This window comes from Equus asinus, chromosome 10 (assembly GCF_041296235.1).
Source record: "Equus asinus isolate D_3611 breed Donkey chromosome 10, EquAss-T2T_v2, whole genome shotgun sequence".
NCBI classification, from domain to species: domain Eukaryota; kingdom Metazoa; phylum Chordata; class Mammalia; order Perissodactyla; family Equidae; genus Equus; species Equus asinus.
The window spans coordinates 51100220-51112750 of NC_091799.1; the positions used below are offsets into that span (position 1 = coordinate 51100220).

Sequence of the window (12531 nt, forward strand, 5' to 3'; positions counted from 1 at the left end):
GAGGGGCAAAGGAATCCTCTCACACCACCATGGTGATGATGTCTCCCTACACAAGTTTTTGATAAGCAATTTTGGCCTTACGATTCTGTGCCAGGGATACTGTGGATGCTGAGCTGATAAGATATCAGAGTCCTAATGAAAATAATGAAACTCCACAACCAGCTACAAAAGAAACTAGTATGTTAAAGTTTACGTTATCAGGAAAAGCTGTTAACGTAGTGATACAGAAAAGAACAAAGGACGTAAAAGTGGTTAAACTGTGGTTTCAAAATTTCATCTATGATAAAACATGTAAATAGCCTAACTTGTGAAATGTGTTTATTACATAAAACAAGTACAACTCATCACTCTATGAGGTAAATGGGAATCTCCAAATTGTTTCTGATCCAAAGTTGGGAATAACTTTGAGAAATTAGGGGAAAAAAACAAAAGGAAAAATGTCGGATATCAGAATAATCAGAAAGTTTAATAAATGGAGTTATTTAAATTTAATAAAGCAGTTAAAATTTTAAAAGTTGAAATTCCATTTCTGGCTGCTGGCATGGAGCCCTACAATCACTTCTTGAAAAATGGCCCCTTTATGGCTTTACCCTGAAGAACGTCTTCAGAGCTCCCTCTGTCTTTGTCCTTCAGACTGTAGATGAAGGGATTCAGTATGGGTATAACCACAGTGTACATCACTGAGGCTGTTACTCTTAAGTGTGAGCTGTGGGTAGCAGCAGAGCTGAGGTACACTCTCAGGACCATACAATAAAATAAGGAGACAACTGAGAGGTGAGATGCATAGGTAAAAAAGGCTTTATACTTCCCCTGAGCTGATGAGATTCTATGTATGGAAGAAACTATCTTCGAGTCAGAGTAAAGGACGTCAGCCTGGGAACCATCACCCAGCAGGATACCTGCAAAATACATCACCATGTTACCAAGAAAGGTGTCAGAACAGGCAAGTTGGACCACCTGATTAAGTTCACAGGAAAACGTGGTGAATTTCAAGCCTCTACAGAAGGACAGCCACAATATCATTAAGCTGTGTAACATGGAATGTGGGATACTGATAATGCAAGTTACCAGAACCAGCAGCCCATAGAGCAGGGGGTTCATGATGACCATATAGTGCAGGGGGTGACAGATGGTCACAAACTTGTTGTAGGCCATCACAGTCAGGAGGAAACTGTCCAACCATACAAAGAGTATGAAAAAGGACATTTGTATATGCAGCTTTCATAAGTTATGACTTTTCTCTGTGTCTGTATATTCACCAGCATCTTTGGAACAGTGGTGGAGGTGAAATTGATGTCTATAATAGACAGATTGAAGGTGTGGAGGTGGGAGTCAGAGCTGACAGCCCAAATGATTAGCAGATTCACAAGTATGATGACCAAGTACATGGACAGGAACAGCCCAAAGAAGAAGGATTGCAATTCTTGTTTATCTGAAATTCCAAAAGGAAGAAATTCTGAAATTTTTGTATTATTCCCTGGCTTCATGTAATTGATATGACTACTGAAAAAAAGAGAAAAAAGAACACGACACAATCATGAATTACTAACTTGGCAGATATTCTATTATTTATATTCTACACTCAAGAAATTAATTTTTACATTTGTGTACGGAGCATGATAAAAACACTAAAAAACTAGGAATAATAGGAAACTACCTTAACCTTCTAAAAGCCATTTATGAAAACCCACAGTGAACATTATACAACCCCATTAATTATGCAGTATTCATGGGAAAATGGTTCCAGGACTTCCACAGACACCAAAATCCACACATGCTCAAGTCTCGTATATGAACTAGCATAGTATTTGCGTATAACCTATGCACATCCTCTCATACACTTTAAAATATCTCTAGATTACTTATAATGTAAATGCTATGTAGATAGTTGTTACACTGTATTGTTTTGGAGGATTAATGAACAGAAAAATATCTGTGCATGTTCATTACAGATGCAGCTATCATAGGTCTTTCAATCTGTGGTTGGTTGACTCCACAAATGTGGAACCCACGGATATGGAGGACCAACTGTACTCAATGGTGCAAGATTGATCCGTTTTCTTGTAAGATCAGAAACAAGACAAGGATGCCCACTTTTGTAACTTTGATACAAAATAACACTGGAGGTTCTAGCCAAAGCAATTAAGTCAAGAAAAAGAGGATGGCCAACAGGCACATGAAAAGATATTCAACAGCACCAATTATTAGGGAAATGCAAATTAAAACTATAATATGATATCACCTTATGCACATCAGAACAGCTGCAATTAACAAGACAAGAAATAACAAATGTTGGAGAGGATGTGGAGAAAATGGAACTCTCATACACTGCTGGTGGGAATGCAAACTGGTACAGCCACTATGGAAAATAGTATGGAGATTCCTCAAAAGATTAAGAATGAGTCTACCATATGATCCAAGTATTCCACTTCTGGATACTTATTGAAATAACATGAAAACACGAATGCATAAAGATACATGTTCATTGCAGCATTATTCACAATAGCCAAGACCTGGAAACAACCTGAGTGCCAATCAGTGGATGAATTGATGAAGAAGATGTGGTTTATATACACAATGGAATACTGCTCAGTCACAAAAAAGATGAAATGTTGCCATTTGCAACAACATGGATGGACTTTGAGAGTATTATGCTAAGTGAAATAAGTCAGAGAAAGTCAAATACATATTATTTCACTCATAAGTGGAAGAAAACAACAAACAAGCAAACACATAGAAACAGAGATTAGATAGGTGGCTGTCAGAGGGGAAGGGTGAGAGAGGAGGCAAAAGGGATATTAGGGCACATGTGTACAGTGATGGATGGTAGTTAGTTTTTGAGTTGTGAGCATGGTACAGTCTACACAGAAATTGAAATGTAATGATGTATAACTGAAATTTATATAATATTATAAACCAATGTTACTGCAATAAAAAATTTGATAAATTAAAATTAAACAATATCACTAAGGAAGAACAAAAGATGAGGGAAACAAAGAGTAAGAAAGAAAAAGAAAGAAAAAAATGAATGAATGAAAGAAAGAAAGAAAGAACGGGAATCCAAATTGGAAAGGAGGAAATAAATTTATGTCTGTATGCAGATTATGCGATCTTATATGTAGAAAATTCTAAAGATTCCACAAAAAAACTAATAGAACTAATAAATGAATTCAGCAAAGTAACAGGATAAAAAGTCAACACACAAAAATCAGTTGCATGACTATATACAAACAATGAACAGTTTGAAAAGGAAATTACAAAACAAATTCCTTTTACAATGTTATCCAAAAGAATAAAATGCTTAGGAATTAAGGAAGGAGGTGAAAACCCCGAGGAACTTGAAGAATCATGGAAACATTTCATCAGTAAAAGATAACAATACCCTTCAGTAACTGAACTCAAAGGCATGGAATTTTGTGACTCAGCTGATAAAGAATTGATGTTTTGAGGAAACTCAATGAGCTAAGAAAACACAGAAAGATAAATCAGTGAAATCAGGAAAGCAATATGTGAACAAAATGAGAAATTCAACAAAGAGCTAGAAATCATACCAAAAGAACCAAATATAGATTCTGGAGCTGAAGAATTTAGTGAATGAAATGGAAAATACAATAGAGAACATAACAACAGAATAGACCAAGGAGGATATAGAAGCCATGAGTTAAAGGATAAGACTATTGAATAACCTGCTCGGAGGAGAACAAATAAAACAGATATAGAGAGAGAGATAGGGAGCATTCCCTCCAACAGCACCAGAATACATAATTGTCTCAAGGACACGAGGAAAACTCTCCAGGAGAGATCCTATGAGAGGCCACAAAAAGTATCTTAGCAAATTCAAGAAGGGGAAATCATACCAAGTATCTTTTTTGATAACTCTGAATCAATAACAAAAATCAATAACAGGAAGAAATATGGAAAATTCACAAGTATGTGGAGATTAAATTACATGCTCCAGAACGAATGCGTCAAAGAAGAAATCAAAAGGGAGATCAAGAGAGGCCTCACTAGGGATCATTGGCCACCTGCCCTAAACAGTTCCTGGGGGCTCTGCCACAGCCCCTGTCACTATGTGATCTGCTCTGGCCATGGGAGTAATAGGAAGGACTCAGGGGGACCCAGGAGACCTAGAGGTGGTCTTGGTGGCCATTGAGGATGTGGCTGTGAACTTCACCCTGAAGGAGTGGGCTTTACTGGGTCCTTCATAGAAGAAACTCTACAGAGATGTGATGTGAGAAACCTTCAGGAACCAGGCCTCAATAGGAAAAACATGGGAAGATATTGAAGATCAGTACAAAAACCAGGGTAGAAAATGAAGAAGTCATATGGTAAGGAGTCTGTGAAAGTGAAGAGGGTACTCAATGCAGAAAACATTTCAGCCTCATTCCAAATCTCAGCCTGAACAATAAAACTACAGGAGCTAAACCATGTGAATGAGGTGCATGTGGAAAACCCTTCGTGCATCCTGCATCCCTTAACAGGCACCTTAGAGTCACACTGAACCCAAACCATATGACTATCAACAATATGGAGAGAAGCCATATATGTGTAAGGAAGGTGGGAAATCTTTCACTCTTACCCGTTTTCTTCAAATACATGAAAGAACTCATACTGGAGAGAAACCCTATGAATGTAAAAAATGCAGTAATGCGTTCACTTCTTCCAGTTCTCTTTAAGTCCATGAAAGGATTCATGCTGGAAAGAAACCCTATAAATGTAAAAGCTGTGGGAAAGCCTTTATAGCTCCCTCAAGCCTTTGATCACGCATGATCTTTCACACTGGAGATGGACCTTATAAAAGTAAGGAATGTGAGAAAGTGTTCATTTCTTCCAGTGCGTTTCAAGTACATGAAAGGAGTCACAGTGGAGAGAAACCCTACGAATGTAAAGATTGCAGTAACACATTCAGTCATTCCAGTACACTTTGAATATATGAAAGACGTCACACTGGAGAGAAACCCTATGAATGTAAAGAATGTGAGAAAGCCTTAAGTTCTCATCAAAGTTTCCAAATAAATAAAAAAAGTCATCCTGGAGAGAAACAATATGAATGTACAAAATGTAGTAAAGCTTTTAATTTTCCCAGTTCTCTTCAAAGACATGAAATAACTCATATGGGAGAGAAACCCTGTGAATGTCAGTAAAGTGGGAAGGCATTTATTTTTCATGCAAACTTTCAAGGATATACAAGAAAGCATACTAGATGAAAAACCAATTAAATATAATGGATGTGGGAAAGGCTTTTGTCATCTCAGTTCTTTCTGAAGGCATAAAAGCAGTCACTTGATAAAAAGTAAATGAAAGTAAACAGCATGGGAAAGACTTCAATTAGCCTACATCCTTATATGTGAAACTCCCACCAAAAAGAAATATACATCTAAGTAATACGTGAAAGTTTGATGGAAATTAACTTGTCTATAATGTTCTAGAAACTTTCAACATGAAAGACATTATAAAAGTCGTAAATATATTGTGTTTACCATGCATCTTTCTTAAAGCGCAACATTGGATTACGGATTTCTATTAATTACTTTCAGAAATGAATATTGAGGAGAAATAATTCTGCAAGTCATCCTTGATCACTAGTACATAACATTACTAGGTAGTGCTTTTTCTTTAAATCAGTTAATAATATTTTCCCTTTAACTTTTTTATAGTGTTGTAATTGTTCTGTGTTAAGGGGCCATTGAAAAATGATAGTTTGCATTTGTTGGAATTTTCATCCTGGTCTTGTATTGCTGCTCCTGGATATACTTAATCTATTGTATACATTTCCCTTATTAGATAAAGCTCCTTTTTCCAGGCGGTGGGTACTGAAGTCTGTTTTTATTTTCCATAATATTAAACAGTTGGAAGAAATTTTTATGTATGGTAAGTTTTTAAAGAGAAAAAGAGGAAATCAAGAAATAACTTGAAATGAGCAAAAATGGAAGCACAATATACCAAAACCTATGGGGTACTGCCAAAGCAATTCTAAGAGGGGAGTTTATAGTAATAAATGCCTACATTAAGAAAGAACTCAAATAAACAACTACACTTTACACCTCAAGGAACTAGAAAAAGAAAAACAAACTAAGTCCAAAGTTAGGAGAAGGAAGAGAATAACAAAGATCAGAGCAGAAATAGATCAGAAACCAGAAAAAAATAGAAAAAAATCAATGAATCTAAGAGCTAGTTCTTTGAAAGGATATACAATATACACCAACCTCTAGTTACACTAAGATAAAAGAGAGAAGAATCAAATAAATACAATAAGAAACTGATACCCCAGAAATACATAGGACCATAAGAGAATACCATGAACAATTATATGCCAACAAATTGGATAACCTAGAAAAAGTGGATACATTTTTAGCACATACAACCTACCTGACTACATCAGGAAGAAATAGAAAATCTGAACAGACCAATAATGACCAGGGAGATTGAATCAGTAATCAAAAACCTCCCAACATGGAAAAGCCTGGTACCAGATGGTTTCAGTAGTGAAATATAGCAAACATATAAAGAATAATTAACGTCAATCCTTCTCTAACTCTTCCAAAATATTGAAGGGGAAGGAACACTCCAAAAACCATTTTACAAGGGTAATGTTATCCTGATACCATAACCAGATAAGGATACAACAAGAAAAAAACTATAGACCAATATCCCTGATGAATACAGATGTAAACATTCTCAACAAAATATTAGCAAGCCAAATTAAAAAGCACAGTAAAAGGATCATTCACCACGGTCAGGTTGGATTTATCCCTGTGAATCAAGGCTGGTTCAACATACATCAATCAATAAATGTCATACACCATATTAATAGAATAAAAGATAAAAATTATATGATCATCTCAACATTTGCAGGAAAAGCATTTGACAAAATACAACATCTTTTCATGATAAATCCTCAATAAATGGGATATAGAAGGAACATACCTCAACAGTATAAAGGTCATATACAACAAATACATAGCTAACATCATGCTCAAGGATAAAGGGTTGAAAGCTTTTCCTCTAAGATCAAGAACAAGACAGGTGTGTCCACTCTCACCACTCCTATTGGACATAGTACTGGAAGGCTGACCCAGAGAAATTAAGCAGAAAAAGAAACAAAATTCATCCAAATTGAAAAGGAAGAAGTAAATTGTCATTTTTTGCAGATGATATGATCTTTTATACAGAAAATTCTAAAGAATCAACCAAAACACTGTTGGAATTCATCAATGAATCCAGTAAAGTTTCAGAAAATAAAATCATCATACAGAAATCAGTTGTTTCTATATATTAACAGCAAAACATCTGAAAAAGAAATAAAGAAAACTATCCCATTCACCATAGCATCAAAAACAACAAAATAGAAATAAATTTAACCAAGGAAATGAAATATATGGACAATTAAAACTGTAAGACTTTGATGGAGTTGATATCAAGATGGCAGCATACACAGACTCTCAACTCACCTCCTCCCATGAACACAACCAAGATACAATTATTCTTGGAAAAATTACCACTGAGAGAGAACTGAAAATTGGATCAAAAGAACCCACACAACAAGGGACAGTCCTGACTGAGGTGGAAGAGGAATAACTTCCTTTCTGGAGAGAAAAAAGCCACCTTCATGAGCTGCAGAGCTTCACGGCCAGCTGAGAGCAATCCTGAGGTTAGGATTGTTCCCTGGAAGAGTGGGGGAGTGTTACCACTATAAGCATCCTTCGGACTCAGCACAACTGAGATGAGTGTCATAATATCTCACTTTGCTCGCTATTAACTACAACAAGGAATACCCCTGGAAAACCTATGGGACATAAGTGGGAAAAAAATCAACACTTAAGAGCCCATGCACAAATTCACCCATTTCGGAAAGCAACCTAAAGTCATCAGAAAGAAAGGTGCACAGACCTTTGGTGAAAAGAGACTCACCTGATAGGCTGTAGTGCATCTTGGTGGAAGGTGAGACATCTCCAGGGACTGAGACATTGGTGACAGCCATTAGTGTGACCTAGATAGAGGTGCTGACAGAAGCTGGCAGATGCCATTGGAGTTCTTCCCCTGGCCTGTTAGCCCAGGCTCTGCCCCACCCACTAGAGCACTTATTTAATCCTTCTCAGCCATGGCAGGCAGACTGCCCTAGGGACTAGCCTCACCCAACAGCAAGCCCTCAGGCAACTCTTCAGCCTGTATAGACTGGGTCCCTGGATCCTCTGCAGGCAAGTGAGTGGGTGCACCTCTATGGGGCAAGGCATGCATGAGGAGAGGGTGGAGCATGTGGGGCATTGGTGGAGTGTGTGACGACCTCTGCAGTGGGGTGACTGGGCATGATCCACAGGGCCAAGATGTGTGCATGGGCCAGGACTGTGTTGATGGTGTGTGTGGAGCTGTGTGCCCTGAGGCTTATCAGTGGCAGAAGACTGGTGCTTCTCAAACAGTCACATTGGGGATCAGCCCCACCTTTAAAAGCCTGAAACAGTTGAGTGCTCTTGTGCCTGGGGCCAACTCTACTCAGCTACACTCCTGAGAGAGCTTACAACATCTTTGCAGGCTGGAGGCCTACAGCATTTGTAAGCTCCTGAGCCTAGCAAACAACCAGACTGAGGGCCTAGTCACTTAACAGGAAAACTGCAGCAAGTATGTGATATTAGGCCTTGCAGACAACTGAGCTGGTGCTCCCCAAACCCAACAAAGTGACAGAAGTGTTCAGAAAAGCCACACACAAATGAGCATTACAATCAGCTGGCCAGGGATACAGCCTAGACTCCCTGGGCACCTGCAGCAAAAGCAACCCCATCACAACAGAAGGACACACATAGCCTACACAGAGGTCACTCCTGGAACATTTGGAATTGGTGATGAGGGGAAACACACTGCTGGGCCTCAAAAGGTGAATCCTACATAAGGCCACTTCTCCAAGATCAGGAGACACAGCTGACTCGCCTAATACATACATATAAGCACAGAGAAAGAGGCAAAATGAGGAGGCAAAGGAATAGGTTCCAAACAAGAGAACAGTACAAAACTCCAGGAAAAGAACTAAATGAAACAGAAATAAACAATCTACCTGACAAAGAGTTAAAACAAAAATTCATAAAGATGCTCAACAATCTTGGGAGAAGAGTGGGTGAACATAGTGAGAACATCCACAAAGAATTGGAAAATATAAAAAAGAACCAATCAGAAATGAAGAATACAATCTGGAAAGGGAAAACTCACTAGAGGGACTCAATAGCAGAGTAGTTGACACAGAAGAACAGATCGGTAAGCTGGAAAAAAGACTAGAGGAAATCACCAAGGCTGAACAAATAAAAGAAAAAAGAATTAAAAAGAATGAGGACAGTCTAAGAGAACTCTGCAACAACAAGTGCACTAACATTCACATTATAGATATCCCAGAAGGACAAGAGACAAAGGGGCAGAGAATTTATTTAAAGAAATAATAGCTGAAAACATTCCTAACCTAAAAAAGGAAACAGACATCCAAGTACAGGAGGTACAGAAAGCACCAAACAAGATAAACCCAAAAAGGCCCACACCAAGACATATTATAATTAAAATGTCCAAAATTAAAGATAAAGAGAGAATCCTAAAAATTGCAAGAGAAAGGCAACAAGTGACATACAAAGGGAACACCATAAGGCTATCAGCTGACTTCTCAGCAGAAACCCTACAGGCTAGAAGAGAGTAGCATGACTAATTTAAAGAGATGAAAGGAAAAAACCTACAGCCAAGAATACTCTACCCAGCAAGGTTATCATTCAGAATGGAAGGAGAGATAACGAGTTTCCCAGACAAGCAAAAATTAAAGGAGGTTATCACCAAGAAATCAGTTTTACAGGAAATGCTAAAGGGACTTATTTAAGTTGGAAAGACAAGATTACAAACAGAGATAAGAAAATTATCAAAAATAAAAGACACTAGAACCACTGGTAAAGGCAAAAATAGAGTAAAAGTAGCAGATCAACCATCTATGATGAGAATACAAAGGTCAAAAGACAAAAGTACTAAAATTACCTATTTCAATGATAAGAGGGTAGTGGATACACACACACAAAATAAGAGGTTAGATTTGATATAAAAAACATAAAATGTGGGAGAGTAAAAGAGTAGAGCTTTTAGAAAGAGGTCAAACTAAAGAGACCATCAGCTCAATGTAGATTGCTATATACATAGATTATTATATATATGTGAACGTCATGATAATCACAAACTAGAAAGCTATAATTAATACACAAAAAAGTAAGAGAAAGGAAGATAAACAGCACTAAAGAAAGCCATAAAATCACAAGAGAAGAGAGCAAGAGACGAGGAAAGGAACAGAGAGGCATAGGGTGGCCGAGTGGAAAAAAAACAAGACCCACATATATGCTGCATACAAGAGACACACTTCAGACCTAAAAACACACAAGCTGAAAGTGAAGGGATGGAAAAATATACTCCATGCAAATGTCAATGTAAAGAAAGCTGCGACAGCAATACTTATATCAGACAAAGTAGACTTTAAAACAAAAGCTGTAGGGGCTGGTCCCATGGCTGAGTGATTAAGTTCACGTGCTCCACTGCAGGCGGCCCAGTGTTTCGTTGGTTCGAATCCTGGGCATGGACATGGCACTGCTCATCAAACCATGCTGAGGCAGCGTCCCACATGCCACAACTAGAAGGACCCATAACAAAGAATATACAACTATGTTCTGGGGGGCTTTGGAGAGAAAAAGGAAAAAATAAAATAAAATCTTTAAAAGAAACTGTAACAAAAGACAAAGAAGGGCACTACATAATGATAAAGGGAATGATCCAACAAGAGGATATAACACTTGTAAATATCTATGCACCCAACATAGGAGCACTTAAATATATAAAGCAACTATTAACAGACATAAAAGATGAAATAGACAATAACACAATAATAGTAGGGGACTTTAACACTCCACTTACACCAGTGGATAGATCAGCCAAACAGAAGGTCAGGAAGGAAATATTGGCCTTAAATGACACATTACACCAGGTGGACTTAGTAGATATATATAGAACATTCCATTTAAACACTTCAAAATACACATTCTTTTCAAATGCATATGGAACATTCTCCAGGATTGATCACATATGAGACCACAAAACAAGTCTCAATAAACTTAAGAAGATTGAAATAATACCAAGCATCTTTTCTGACCACAAAGTTATGAAACTGGAAATCAACTACAAGAAGAAAATCAGAAAAGCCACTAATATGTGGATATTTTAAAAAAAAATGCTACTAAACAACGATGGAGTCAATCAAGAAATCAAAGGGGAAATCAAAAAATTCCTGGAGACAAATGAAAATGAAAAGATGACATATCAAAATCTATGGATACAGCCAAAGAAATGCTAAGAGGGAAGTTTATAGCAATTCAGGCCTACCTCAGCAAACAAGAAAAGTCCCAAATAAACAATCTAACAGTGCACCTAAAGGAACTGGAAAAAGAAAACAAACAAAGCCCAAAATCAGCAGAAGGAAAGAAATAATAAAAATCAGCACAGAAGCAAATGAAATAGAGACTAAAAAAAACAATAGAACAAATCAATGAAGCCAAGAGCTGGTTCTTTGAAAAGATAAATAAAATTGACAAACCTTTAGCTAGTCTGACCAAGAGAAAAAGAGAGAAGGCTCAAATAAACAAAATCAGAAATGAAAGAGGAGAAATTACAACAGATACTTCAGAAATACAAAGGACTCTAAGAGAATACTATGAAAAGCTATACTCCAACAACTTGGATAATCTAGAAGAAATGGATAAATTTTCAGAATCATACAACCTTCCAAAATGGAATCCAGAAGAAATAGAGAATTTCAAAAGACCAATCACCAGTAAGGAGATTGAAACAGTAATCAGAAAACTTTCAAAAAGTAAAAGCCCAGGACCAGATGGCTTTCCTAGTGAATTCTACCAACCATTCAAAAGTGATTTAATACTTATCCTTCTCAAACTCTTCCAAAAAATTGAAGGGGAGAGGAGGCTTCCTAACTCATTCTATGAAGCTGACATTATCCTGATACCAAAACCAGACAAGGACAACACAAAAAAAGAAAATTACAGCCCAATATCACTGATGAACATTGATGCAAAAAGTCTCAACAAAATACTAGCAAATTGAATACAACAATACATTAAAACGATCCTAGACCATGATCAAGTGGGTTTTATTCCAGGGGTACAGGGATGGTTCAACATCCACAAATCAATCAACATGATACATCACATAACAAAATGAAGAATAAAAATCACATGATCATCTCAATAGATGCAGAGAACTCATTGACAACATACAGCATCATTTATGATAAAACCTCTGAATAAAATAGGTATAGAAGGAAAGCACCTCAACATAATAAACGCCATATATGACAAACCCACAGCTAGTATCATTTTCAATGGAGAAAAACTGGAAGTTATCTGTCTAAGAAGAGGAACCAGACAAGGATGCCCACTTTCATTATTCTCATTTAACATAGTATTGGAAGTCTTAGCCAGAGCAATCAGGCAAGAAAAACAAAAAGGATCCAAATTG

At 37.2% G+C, this 12531-nt stretch overlaps 1 pseudogene; it reads right to left on the minus strand.

The window, feature by feature from the left end:
- Positions 1 to 555: 555 nt before the first annotated feature.
- On the minus strand, positions 556 to 1487 carry LOC106831179 (olfactory receptor 7A10-like; annotated as a pseudogene).
- Positions 1488 to 12531: the final 11044 nt, after the last annotated feature.